General features: G+C 36.7%; 1 protein-coding gene across 4 annotated transcripts in view; it reads right to left on the reverse strand.

Annotated features, from left to right (window-relative positions):
- The window catches only part of SNAP47 (synaptosome associated protein 47), a 58,998-nt gene that overhangs the window by 26,808 nt on the left and 19,724 nt on the right, over window positions 1-12,466 (reverse strand). The window lies entirely within an intron of this gene.

The following is a 12,466-nucleotide window of genomic DNA, read 5'->3' on the forward strand; positions in this document are numbered from 1 at the left end:
TGGAAGCAGGAAAGGAAAAGCAAAGGAACAAAGATCAAATGGAATAAACAGAAAACAAATAACAAGATGGTGGAATTATCACAACCATATTAGTAATCATACTAAATGTAAGTGGACTAAATTCTCTAATTAAAAGGCAGATTGTCAGCCTTTAAAGGCAGATGGTCAGTCTATAACAAGACACAGTTATATCTTGTCGACAAGAAGCAATGTGAAATATAAAGATACAGACACACTGAAAGTAAAGGGATTGGAAAAGTAAAGTAAAAAGAATCATGCCAAAAGTAAACTTTAAGACAAGGAGTGTTACTGGGGAAAAAGAGGGATAATGCATAATAATAAGAGGATCAATCCAAAAGAGAGACTTAATGATAGTAAATATGCGTGCATCTAATAACAGAACTTCAAAATTCATTAAGCAAAAACTGGCAAAACTAAAAGAAGAAATAGACAATCATACCTGTAGTTGTAGATTTTAACAAACTGCTCTCCACAACTGATACAGCAAGAAGACAAAAGTAATTAATAAGAATATAGACATTTTGAACAACACTATTCAACCATCTCAAACCTGACTGATATTTACAGAAACATCATCCAAATGCTGAATGCACTCTGTTAAGTATATTCAGAATATAAACAATAACAACAAAAAGATTACATATAACAGAGTGGTCAACATGGCAGAGAAGAAACACCTGGAGCTCACCTCCTCCCACAGGTATACCAAACTTACAACTACTTACAGAGGAACTAACGATGAGAAGGACCTGAAGACTAGAAAGAAAAAATTTTCCACAACTAAAGTTATCAAGAAGGAACTACAATGAGATGGGTAGAAGGGGCAGAGACACAGTATAGTTAAGACCCACATCCCCAGGTAGGTGACATACAAAAGGGAGGACAATCACAATTGCAGAGGTTGCCCAAGGAGTGATGGGTCCAAGCCTCACACTGGGCTCCCCAGCCCAGTATTACACAGAAGATAAGCCCCCATAACATCTGACTTTGAAGGCCAGTGGGACTTACATAAGACAGAGCTAGAGGGCTGTAGAAAACAGAAACTCTGCTCTTAAACAACACAAGCAGGCTTCCCTGGTGGCGCAGTGGTTGAGTGTCCGCCTGCCGATGCAGGGGACACAGGTTCGTGCCCCAGTCCAGGAAGATCCCACATGCCGCGGAGTGCCTGGGCCCGTGAGCCATGGCCGCTGAGCCTGCGTGTCCGGAGCCTGTGCTCCACAACATGAGAGGCCACAACAGTGAGGGGTCCGTGTACCGCAAAAAAAAAAACAAAAAACCACAAGCAAAATCTCACATGGTCTTAGACCCACCACAGAGGGAGTAATCTGAAAGAAGCCTAGGTCAGTCCCACTTGTTGAACTTGGAGAAGGCTGCCAGAGAGGGAAGAGGCCACCAGAACTCCCCCTGGGGACATAGATGCTGGTGGCAGCCATTTATGGGGGCCATTTAGGTTCTACCACGAGGACACTGGTGCTGGCAAGGGCCATTTTGGTGTCTAGACTATCTGCACCAGGACATGGTCCCACCCACCAGCAGGTTGGCCACAGTCCTGGGACCTCCCACACTGACAAGCCAGTTACATGAGGAAATGACCCTGACTACCAGCAGGCTGAGACCAGTCCTGGACCCACGGCTCTGTAGTCAGCCACACAAGGACCTGGCACCACCCACCAATGGACTGGAGCCAGCCCCAGGACCTCAGGCCCTATAGCCGACCAACTCAACTCTATACCTATAAATGGGACAACTTACATGAAATACACAAAACACTTGAAAAACACAAAATTTCAAAACTGAGGCAAGAAATAGTTTAATAATAAGAGTAGCCTCACAAGGAAATTGAATCTGTAATTTAAAATCTTGCCATAGAGAAAACTGTGGTCCAAGTGGCTTCACTGATGAATTCTGCCAAATATATAGAGAGGAAATCATCATAACTGTATACCAACTCTTTCAAAGAATAGAATTCAGTAAAATTTCAGGATACATTGCATTAATTGTTAATGGGATTATTTTTTAATTTCTCTGATAGTTTGTTATTACTGTATAGAAATGTTGCATTTCTATACACTAATAACAAACTATCAGAGAAATTAAAAAATAAACCCATTAACAATTGCATCAAAAAGAATGAAATACCTAGGAATAAATCTAACTAAGGCAGTTAAAGACCTATATTTGGAAAACTATAAGACACTGATGAAAGAAATCAAAGGTGACAAAAACAAATGGAAAGATACCATGCTTATGGATTGGAAGAATTAATATTATTAAAATGACCATACTATCCAAGGCAATCTACAGATTCAAAGCAATTCTTATCAAAATACCAATGGCATTTTTCACAAAACTAGAAAAAAAAATCCTAAAATTTGTATGGAAACACAAAAGACACAGAAATAGCTAAAGCAATCCTGAGAAAGAAGAACAAAGTGGGAGGTATTATGCTCTGATTTCAAACTATACTACAAAGCTACAGTAATCAAAAAAGTAAGGTACTGGCACAAAAACAGACACAAAGATCAATGGGACAGAACAGATAGCCCAGAAATGAAGTCACACTTATATGGTCCATTAATCTACAATAAAGAAGGCACGAATATACAACCCAGAAAAGACAGCCTCTTCAATAAATAGTGTTGGGAAAACTGGACAGCTACACGCAAAAGAATCAAACTGGACTACTTTCTCACACCATACACAAAAATAGATGCAAAATGGATTAAAGAGTTAAATTTAAGATCTGAAACCATAAAACTCCTATAAGAAAACATAGGCAGTACGCCCTTTGACATCAGTCTTAGCAATATTTTTTGGATATGTCTCCGCAGGCAAGGGAAACATGAGAAAAATAAGACACTTGCAAACAATATACATGTACGGGGTTACTATCTAAAATATACAAAGACCTCATATAACTCAACATCAAAAAAAACTAAACAACCCAATTAAAAAAATGGGCAGAGGACCTGAACAGGCATTTTTTCCAAAGAAGACATACAGATGGCCAACATACACATGAAAAGATGCTCAATATTACTAATTATCAGGGAAATGCAAATCAAAATTACAATAAGATATCACTTCACATCTGTCAGTGGTCTGTTATCAAAAAGACAACAAATAAGAAATGCTGGCAAAGAAATGGATAAAGGGGAACTCTGGAACACTGTTGGCGGGAATGTAAATTGGTACAGCTACAGAAAACTATGGAAAACATTATGGAAATTCCTCAAAAAATTAAAACTAGAACTACCATGCGATCCAGCAATTCCACTCCTGGGTATTTTTCTGAGGAAAACAAAACCACTAATTCAAAAAGATATATGCACCTCTATTTTCAATGAAGCATTAATCACAATAGCCAAATTACAGAAGCAACCTAAGTGCCCATTGACAGATGAATGCATAAATATGTGGTATATATATAGAATGGAAACCATAAAAAAAGATTGAAATCTTGCCATTTGCAACAACATGGATGGACTTGAAGGGTACTATGCAATGTGAAATAAGTCAGAGAAAGACAAATACTGTATGATTTCACTTATATGTGGAATCTATAACAAAACAAATGAACAAACATAACAAATCAGAAACAGAGTCAAAGATACAGAGAACAAGCAGGTGGTTGCCAGAAGGGAGAGGAGGATGAGTAAAACAGGTGAGGAAGATTAAGAGGTACAAAGTTCCAGGCACAAAATAAATGAGTCAAAGGGATGAATTCAGCATGGGGAATATAGTCAATAATAATGTAACATCTTTGAATGGTGACAGACAGTAACTAGACTTATCATGGTGATTGTTTTGTAATGTACAGAAATTTCAAAACACTTATGTTGCGCACCTGGAACTAATATAGTGCTGTAGGTAAATTACACTTCAAAAAATGATACAGGGGCTTCCCTGGTGGCGCAGTGGTTGAGAGTCCGCCTGCCGATGCAGGGGACACGGGTTCGTGCCCCGGTCCGGGAGGATCCCACATGCCGCGGAGCGGCTGGGCCCGTGAACCCTGGCCGCTGAGCCTGCGCGTCCGGAGCCTATGCTCCGCAACGGGAGAGGCCACGGCGCTGAGAGGCCCGCGTACCGCAAAAAAAAAAAAAAAAAGATACAGATGAACTTATTTACAAAACAGAAACAGCATCACAGACAAAAGAGAACAAATTTATGGTTACCTAAGGGGATGGTGGGGCGGAAAGATTAGGAATTTGGGATTAAAAGATACACACTACCATATATAAAACAGATAACCAACAAGGACCTACTGTATAGCACAGGGAACTATATTCAGTATCTTGTAATAACCTGTAATGGAAAAGAATCTGAAAAAGAATATACATACACATATATATGTATAACTGAATCACTTTGCTATACACCTGAAACATTGTAAATCAATTATACTTCAATTAAAATAAATAAAAATCTTTAAAAAGAAAAAAAACAAAGAAACAAACTAATAAAAAAGGAGATCAGTTTTGTGGTTACTGGAGGTGGAGACTGGGGGAAGGGGAAATTGGATGAAGGTAGTCAAAAGGTACAAACTTCCAATAATAAGATTAAGTACTAGGGATGTAATGTATACAACATGATTAATTTAATTAACACTGATGTATGTTATACATGAAAGTTGATAAGAGAGTAAATCCTGTAAGTTCTTATCCCAAGGAAAGAAAAAAATTTCTGTTCTATTTTGTATCTATCAGAGACAATGGATGTTCACTAAACTTACTGTGGTAATCATTTCATAATGTATGTAAGTCAAATCATTATACTGTACATCAAACTTACACAGTATGGTAGGGCAGTTATATCTCAATAACACTGTAAGAAAAAAAAAGAGTATAACAAGTCTCAATAAATTTCAAGTACTGAAATTATATAGAGCACATCCTTTGTCCTCAAAGAAATGAAACTAGAAATCAATAACAAAAATTTAACTAGAAAATCCTCAAATATTTGGAAACTAAACACAATTCTAAAATAAAGGAAATTAGAAAATATTTGAAGTGAATGAAACTAAAAACATGATACACAAAAAAACAGGGGGATGCAAATAGAACAGTCATAAGAGGGAAATTCATATCTCTCAATGCATATATTTGAAAACTTCTTAGGAAGGTTTAAAATCAGTGATCTAAGTCTCTACCTCAAAAAGTTACACATTATACCGAGAGTAAGTAGAAGAAAGGAAAAGTAGGAATCAATGAAATGGGGGCTTCCCTGGTGGCACAGTGGTTAAGAATCTGCCTGCCAAGGCAGGGGACACAGGTTTGAACCCTGGTCTGGGAAGATCCCACATGCCGCGAGCAACTATGCCTGCATGCGCCACAACTACTAGCCTGCGCTCTGGAGCCCATGAGCCACAACTACTGAGCCCATGTGTCACAACTACTGAAGCCCACGCATCTAGAGCCCATGCTCCGCAACAAGACAAGCCACCACAATGAGAAGCCCACACACTGCAATGAAGAGTAGCTCCCATCCGCTGCAACTAGAGAAAGCCCGTGTGCAGCAACAAAGACCCAATGCAGCCAAAAATAAATAAATAAATGAATTTATTTTTTAAAAACTCAATCAAATGGAAAACAGAAAAACTACAAAATATTAACAAAGCCAGAAGTTGCTTCTTTGAAGTAATTTTAAAAATTAAACACCTAGCAAGAAATAATAAAGAAAAAAATAAAGAAAATGCAAATTACCAATATCAGGAATAAAAAAAGGGGTATCACCACAGATCATTTAGCCTTTGAAAGGTTTATGGGGAATTTTATACTCAACTCTATACCTATAAATGGGACAACTTACATGAAATACACAAAACACTTGAAAAACACAAAATTTCAAAACTGAGGCAAGAAATAGTTTAATAATAAGAATAGCCTCACAAGGAAATTGAATCTGTAATTTAAAATCTTGCCATAGAGAAAACTGTGGTCCAAGTGGCTTCACTGATGAATTCTGCCAAATATATAGAGAGGAAATCATCATAACTGTATACCAACTCTTTCAAAGAATAGAACAAGAGTGAATGTTTTGCCCATTTAGTTCACAAGACCAATATAACTCCTATACGTAAACCTGATGAGGACATTACAAGGAAATACGTACATAACAATATCCTTCAGTAACACAGATAGAGTTCCGTGAAAATATTAAGTCAAATCTAATAATATATAAAAAAAGAATATAATATCATGATTAAGTGATATTAATCCCAGGAAACTGAAGTTGGTTTAACATTTGAAAATTAATCACCGCAACTTATTTCATTGGTAGAAAAACAAAAGGAAAACTGTATGATCATCACAAAAGATGCAAAAACAGATTCTGATGAAATTCAATACTCATTCATGTTAAAACCCCAGCAAGCTAGAAGGAAATTTCTTCAATCTGATAAAGGACATCTATAAAAGCATACATGTATGTATCTATAAAAAAACGTACATGTCACTGTATGCCTCATGTTGAAAAAGTCAATGTCTTCTGTTTAAGATCAGAAACAAATTTTAAAAAATGGGCAGACTTCTAAAGTATCTGAATTTTGAAAGTATTCCCCAAATCTACACAGAGATCCAATGGCAAAGGGCAGAGCCTTGTCAGCACAAGGCACTTAAACATAACCTCTGACTAATCAATGGCTGACCACTAAGCTATGCTGATGCAGGGACAACCACCAGGAACCAAGCCATGCTTAAAAATTAAAACATAAAAAAAAACAAAAATAAAAAAGCTGCACATGACAGTGGAAACACACTCCACAGAGTTAGTTCAGGCAAATTACTAAAATGAGTAAACAAATAAAAACAACCACAAACACCACCATCCTGTGGCAAGGAGGGAGATCAGAATCCAGAGTTGCAACAATGTATTATTTAAAATGCCAAGTTTTCTACAAAGAAGTATTAGATATGCAAGGAAACAGAAAAATGTGACTCATACACAGGAGTAGAAAAAAAAGTTAACAGAATCCATTTCTGAGAGCACTCATATACTGGACTTAAGAGGTGAAGATGTCAAAGAAGTAATTATAAATGTTCAAGAGTTAAAGAAAACCATGTTAAGAAGAGTAAAGAAAAGTATAGTGACAATGATTCATCAGAGACTATCAAATCAGAGAGAGAAATTATATAAAAAGAACCAAATGGAATTTCTTAAATTAAAACGATAGTAAGATACATCCTAGTTAAACCACTGAAAGCCAAAGACAGAGAGAAAACTGTGAAAGCAGCAACATAAAAATGATTTATCATGAATAAGGGAATCATAATAATATTAACGGTTGGCCTCTGTCATAAACAATGAGCACCAGAAGGTAATGGGATGACAAAAGCCAAGTTCTGAGAGAAATAAAACTGCCAGTAGAGAATTCTACACCAGCAAAACTATCAGGGAAAATACATTACCAAACACATAAATGCTGAGAAACTTCACTGCTAGCAAGCCTGTTTCCTGAAAAAAAGACTAAAGGATGTTCCTTGGGCTGAAAAGAAATGACACCCCCAGAAGGAAACTCAAATCCACACAAAGAAACAAAAAGCACTGGTAATGAGATCATGCAGGTAATTAGAAAATATAAGTATTTTGTTTACTTTTCCTAACTGATTTAAAAGATAATTGCATAAAATAATAATTTTAAATTATACTGAGGCTTATAACATATAAAGATATAATATATATGAAAAATAATGGCATAAAAGGGGGTTAGGAGTGTGACAACAGATTGTAACTCAGGTCCACAGGTAGAAATGATGTGTACTGAAAGCAGTTTTTGGATTAGAATAAAATATTCTGTATTTTTCTTTCTTCTCTTAATTTCTTTAAAATATACAAGACTGTACAAAGTAATAATTATAGTACTGTTTTATTGCGTTTAAAATATATATAGATGTACTATATATGACAATGGCACAAAGGTAGGGGAGGGAATGAAGCTATAATGGAGTACATTAAATTGGCATTAATCTGAAATAGATCATAAGATGTACATTGTAATATCTAACATAACAATTAAGAAAATAATTTTTAAAATACTAATGAAATAATTTAAATAGTACACTAGAAAAAAATCTAATGCACACACAGAGGTGGTAAAGGAGAAACAGAAAGAAAAAAGCTACAGACATATAGAAAACACATAGCAAAGTCACAGAAGTAAATCCAACCATACCAATAATTAGAATAAATGTAAATGAATAACACTGTAATCAAAAGGCAGAAGTTGTCACTCTGGATTAAAAAAAAAGATCAGACTATATGTTGTTCATAAGTGACACATTTTAAATTCAAAGATATAGACTGCAAGTAAAAAGAGAAAAGATACACCACACAAACAGTGATCCTAAGGTAGGTATAGAGTTATACTATTGTTATTAGACAAAATAAAAATTTTTTAAAAATTAACACAGATGGGGCTTCCCTGGTGGCGCAGTGGTTGTGAGTCCGCCTGCCGATGAAGGGGACACGGGTTCGTGCCCCGGTCCGGGAAGATCCCACGTGCCATGGAGCGGCTGGGCCCATGAGCCATGGCCACTGAGCCTGCGCGTCCGGAGCCTGTGCTCCGCAATGGGAGAGGCCACAACAGTGAGAGGCCCACATACCGCAAAAAAAAAAAAAAAAAAGAAAAAAAAAATTAACACAGATGAAGAGAGTCATTTTATAATGATAAAAGGGTCAATTCATTATGAAGAAACAATAATTATGAATATATACACACCTAACAATAGAATCACAAAATACATTATGAAAACATTGACAGAATTGAAGGAGAAATAGACAATTCAACAATAATAGTTGGAGACTTCAATGCCCTACTCTCAAAATGGACTGAAAAAACCATCAAAGATACAGAACACTTGAACATTATCAACCAATTCCATCTAACTGGTATCTAAATAACGCTTCATCAGACAACACTGGGATGTACACTCTTCTCAAGTATAAATGGAACATTCTCCTACATAGATGCTATGCTAGACCATGGGTCAGAAAACTTTTTATACAAAGGGCCAAACAACAAATATTTTAGGCTTTGAGGACCAACTGTCTCTGTTACAAATATTCAACTCTTCCATTAGACCAGGAAAACAACCACAAATGAATGGGCATGGCTGTGTCCCAATAAAACTTCATTTGTAAAAATAGGAGGTGGGATGAATTTAGTCCGCTGTCATTTGCCAGCTCCTTGCTAAGTCATAAAACAGGTCTCAATAAATTCAAAAAGATTTAGATAATGCAATGTATCTTTGTTCCCTGACCATGATGGAATGAAATAGAAATCAACAGAACGTAATTTCAGAAGACCACAAATATTTGGAAATTAACCCACTTCCAAATAACCAATAGGTTAAAGAAAGAATCCTGAGGACAATTAGAAAATGGTCTGAGCTACATAAAAATAAAAATACTGCATACCAAAGTTTATGGGATGCAGCTAAAGCAGTAATTAGAAGGAAATTTATAACCATAAAACCTGTATTACAAAAGAAGATCTCAAATCAAAAACATAAGCTTTCACATTAAGAAACAAGAAAATAAAAGAGCAAATTAAAGAGGGGAGGAAATCAATGAAATGGAAAAGAGAAATATAAAAGAAAAATCATTTTAAACAAAAATTAATTATTAGAAAATATCAACAAAATTGACAAACTGTTCAGTTGGACCAACCAGGAAGAAAGAACACAAAAATTACTAAAATCAGGACTTCCCTGGTGGTCCTGTAGGTAAGACTCCACGCTCCCAATGCAGAGGCCCCAGGTTCGACCCCTGGTTGGGGGACTAGATCCCACATGCATGCCACAACTAAGAGTTCACATGTGGCAACAAGAAGCCCTCATGCCGCAACTAAAAGATCCCACACGCCACAATGAAGATCCTGCATGCCACAACTAAGACCCAGCACAGCCAAAATAAATAAATAATCTTTTAAAAAATTACTAAAATTGGGAATGAAAGCAGAACATTAATACAGACCTTACATAAATGAAAAGGATTATAAAGGAAGCCACAAGCAACTTTACGCTACAACATTAGACAATTTAGATAACATTTTTAAATTCCTAGAACAACACAAACTACTAAACTGACTCAAGAAGAAAAGGAAAATTTGAATATACCTATTCAAGTAAAGAAATGAATTGGTAATTATATTCCACACACATAAAAAACTCAGGCCCAGTTGGCATCAGTGGTAAATTCTATTAAGATTTAAAGAAGAAATAATACCAATCCTTCACAAATTTCTCAAGAAACTACAGATGAGGGACAGTATTACCCAAACCAAATTTAGATAAACACATCACAAGAAAGAGAACTACAGACCAATAAACCTCATGACTACAGACACAAAATCCCCAACAAAGTTACCAAACCAAACCCAAAAGGACTATGTACCATGACCAAGTGGGACTTAATACAAGAACAAAAATATCTGAAATGTTTAGTACCTGAAAATCAATTAAGATACTACACTGTATTAATAGAATCAAGAACAAAAACCACATGACCATCTCAACAGATGGTGAAAATGCTTTTGATAAAACCCAATATTCATTCTTAATAAAAACACTAAATGAACCAGATATAGAAGTGAACTTCCTCAATCTGATATCAGAAACCTACAGGCAACATCAAACTTAACAGTGAAAGACTGAATGCTTTCTCCCCTAATACTGGGAACAAGTAAAGGATGTCTGCACTCACCACTTCCAGCCAACTCTGTATTACAAATTGTAGATAGTACAATTAGGTAAGAAATAGAAATAAAAGGCATCAAGATTAGAAGCAAAAAAGTAAAACAATCTTTATTCACAGAAGACATGATTCTGCAGATGGAAAATCCTACAGATCCACACAGAAGCCACTAGGACTAATAAACGAATTCAGAAAGTTGGCTGGATACAAGACAAGATCTATTGAAGGTCTTCCAATTCGAGGACTAGATAGAGTAGATACGCTTCTCCCTGTTCTCCCCACTAAATACAGCTTAAAACCCTGGATATTATACATGAAACACACTTAAGATTATGGAGAGTGGAGAGAAAAAGTCAGGCTGGTAGGTCTCAGGACTTCAGAAACTCTGAGGAAGCGAGTTCTCTTTTTATTTACTATATTCTGAACTGAGTCCTGAAAAAGCCAGAAACCTGGATAAACAGACAATAAATAAATAAATAAAAGAAAGCCTACTCTCCCTACCCCATAGAAAAGGGGAAGCTGACAAGACAGAGAACTTTTAGTCAATAACAGCTCTACTCCAGCCAAACTCCCCAGAAAGAAGCGCAGCCCACTCCCACCCTCATTAGCAAACACCACATGAGGAGCCTAGACATGGACCCTCTCCTACCTGCACTGAGGGGTACTTCTTCCTAACTGGGGTAGTGTCAGAGAAGGCCATGTGAGGAGCCAGCAGTAATGAGGGAAACCTTACAGGTCAACATAGGCCAGGAGGGGGTAACAAGACAGCCCTCATTCTCCCAATCAGGGTGGTATTAGCAGAGGCCTATGGGGAAACCTGAAATTCCACTCCCAGTCAGTAGCAACAGGTGTCCTTTTCCATCCCAAGGCATAAACTAGGGCCAAGAGAAGAATGTGGACTCTCATCCCCACATGGCAGTAAGAAGAATCAGCTTCTTGCTCCCCGGGGCAATGTGTCAAAGAAAGATCTGCTAAAACAGAATATAATGTCCAGAGTCCCATAAGATAATACCCTATACAATAGAGAAAAGAGAATAGATAGATTAGTGGTGACCTGGGCTAGGGTGAGAACAGACAGTGACAGCAAATGGGCTTGAGGCAACTTTTGGGGGTGATGGAAATGTCCTAAAATTGAACTATAGTGATGTTTGTCCAACTCTGTAAATTTATTAAAAATCATTGTTCATATAAAATGAGTGAATTTTGTGGTATGTAAATTAGAAACCTGTTCTAAAATATCTACACAGACACAATGGAGTAAAAAAACATCTAAAATAGGGGGAAAAAAACATTAGCCACAAAGAAACAGTAAATTCTCTTTAGCAATAACATACGCAAAGAGGACAATGGAAAAACATCTTCAAAACGTTGAGCTAAATTTGGCTCAACTGTGAAGAGCCAAATTATCATTCAGAGTGTCAGCAAAATAAAGGCATTTTCCAACATATAAAGACTGAGACAATACTACTTACTCACAAACCCCAGTGAAAACAGAATCAGACCAATTATTTCACCAAGTAGATTCCAGCAAACTGCGATCAAGTCTGCGTTACTAACACGTCCTCGTTTCATTTAAAGAGACATGTGTGAACCTGTGTGCTTAACTGAACAGAACAGACTGCATTTTGGATTTGACCTCCACCTTATGCTGATATAGCATGAACCAAATTTTACTCTTGTACTGGGCAAAGGCAGACGGCTGACCACATGACTGCTATGGCCACATTTCCAAGATAAAATCTGGACACTCCAA

Source organism: Leucopleurus acutus (assembly GCF_964270905.1).
Source record: "Leucopleurus acutus genome assembly, chromosome: 3".
Classification (NCBI taxonomy): Eukaryota; Metazoa; Chordata; class Mammalia; order Artiodactyla; family Delphinidae; genus Leucopleurus; species Leucopleurus acutus.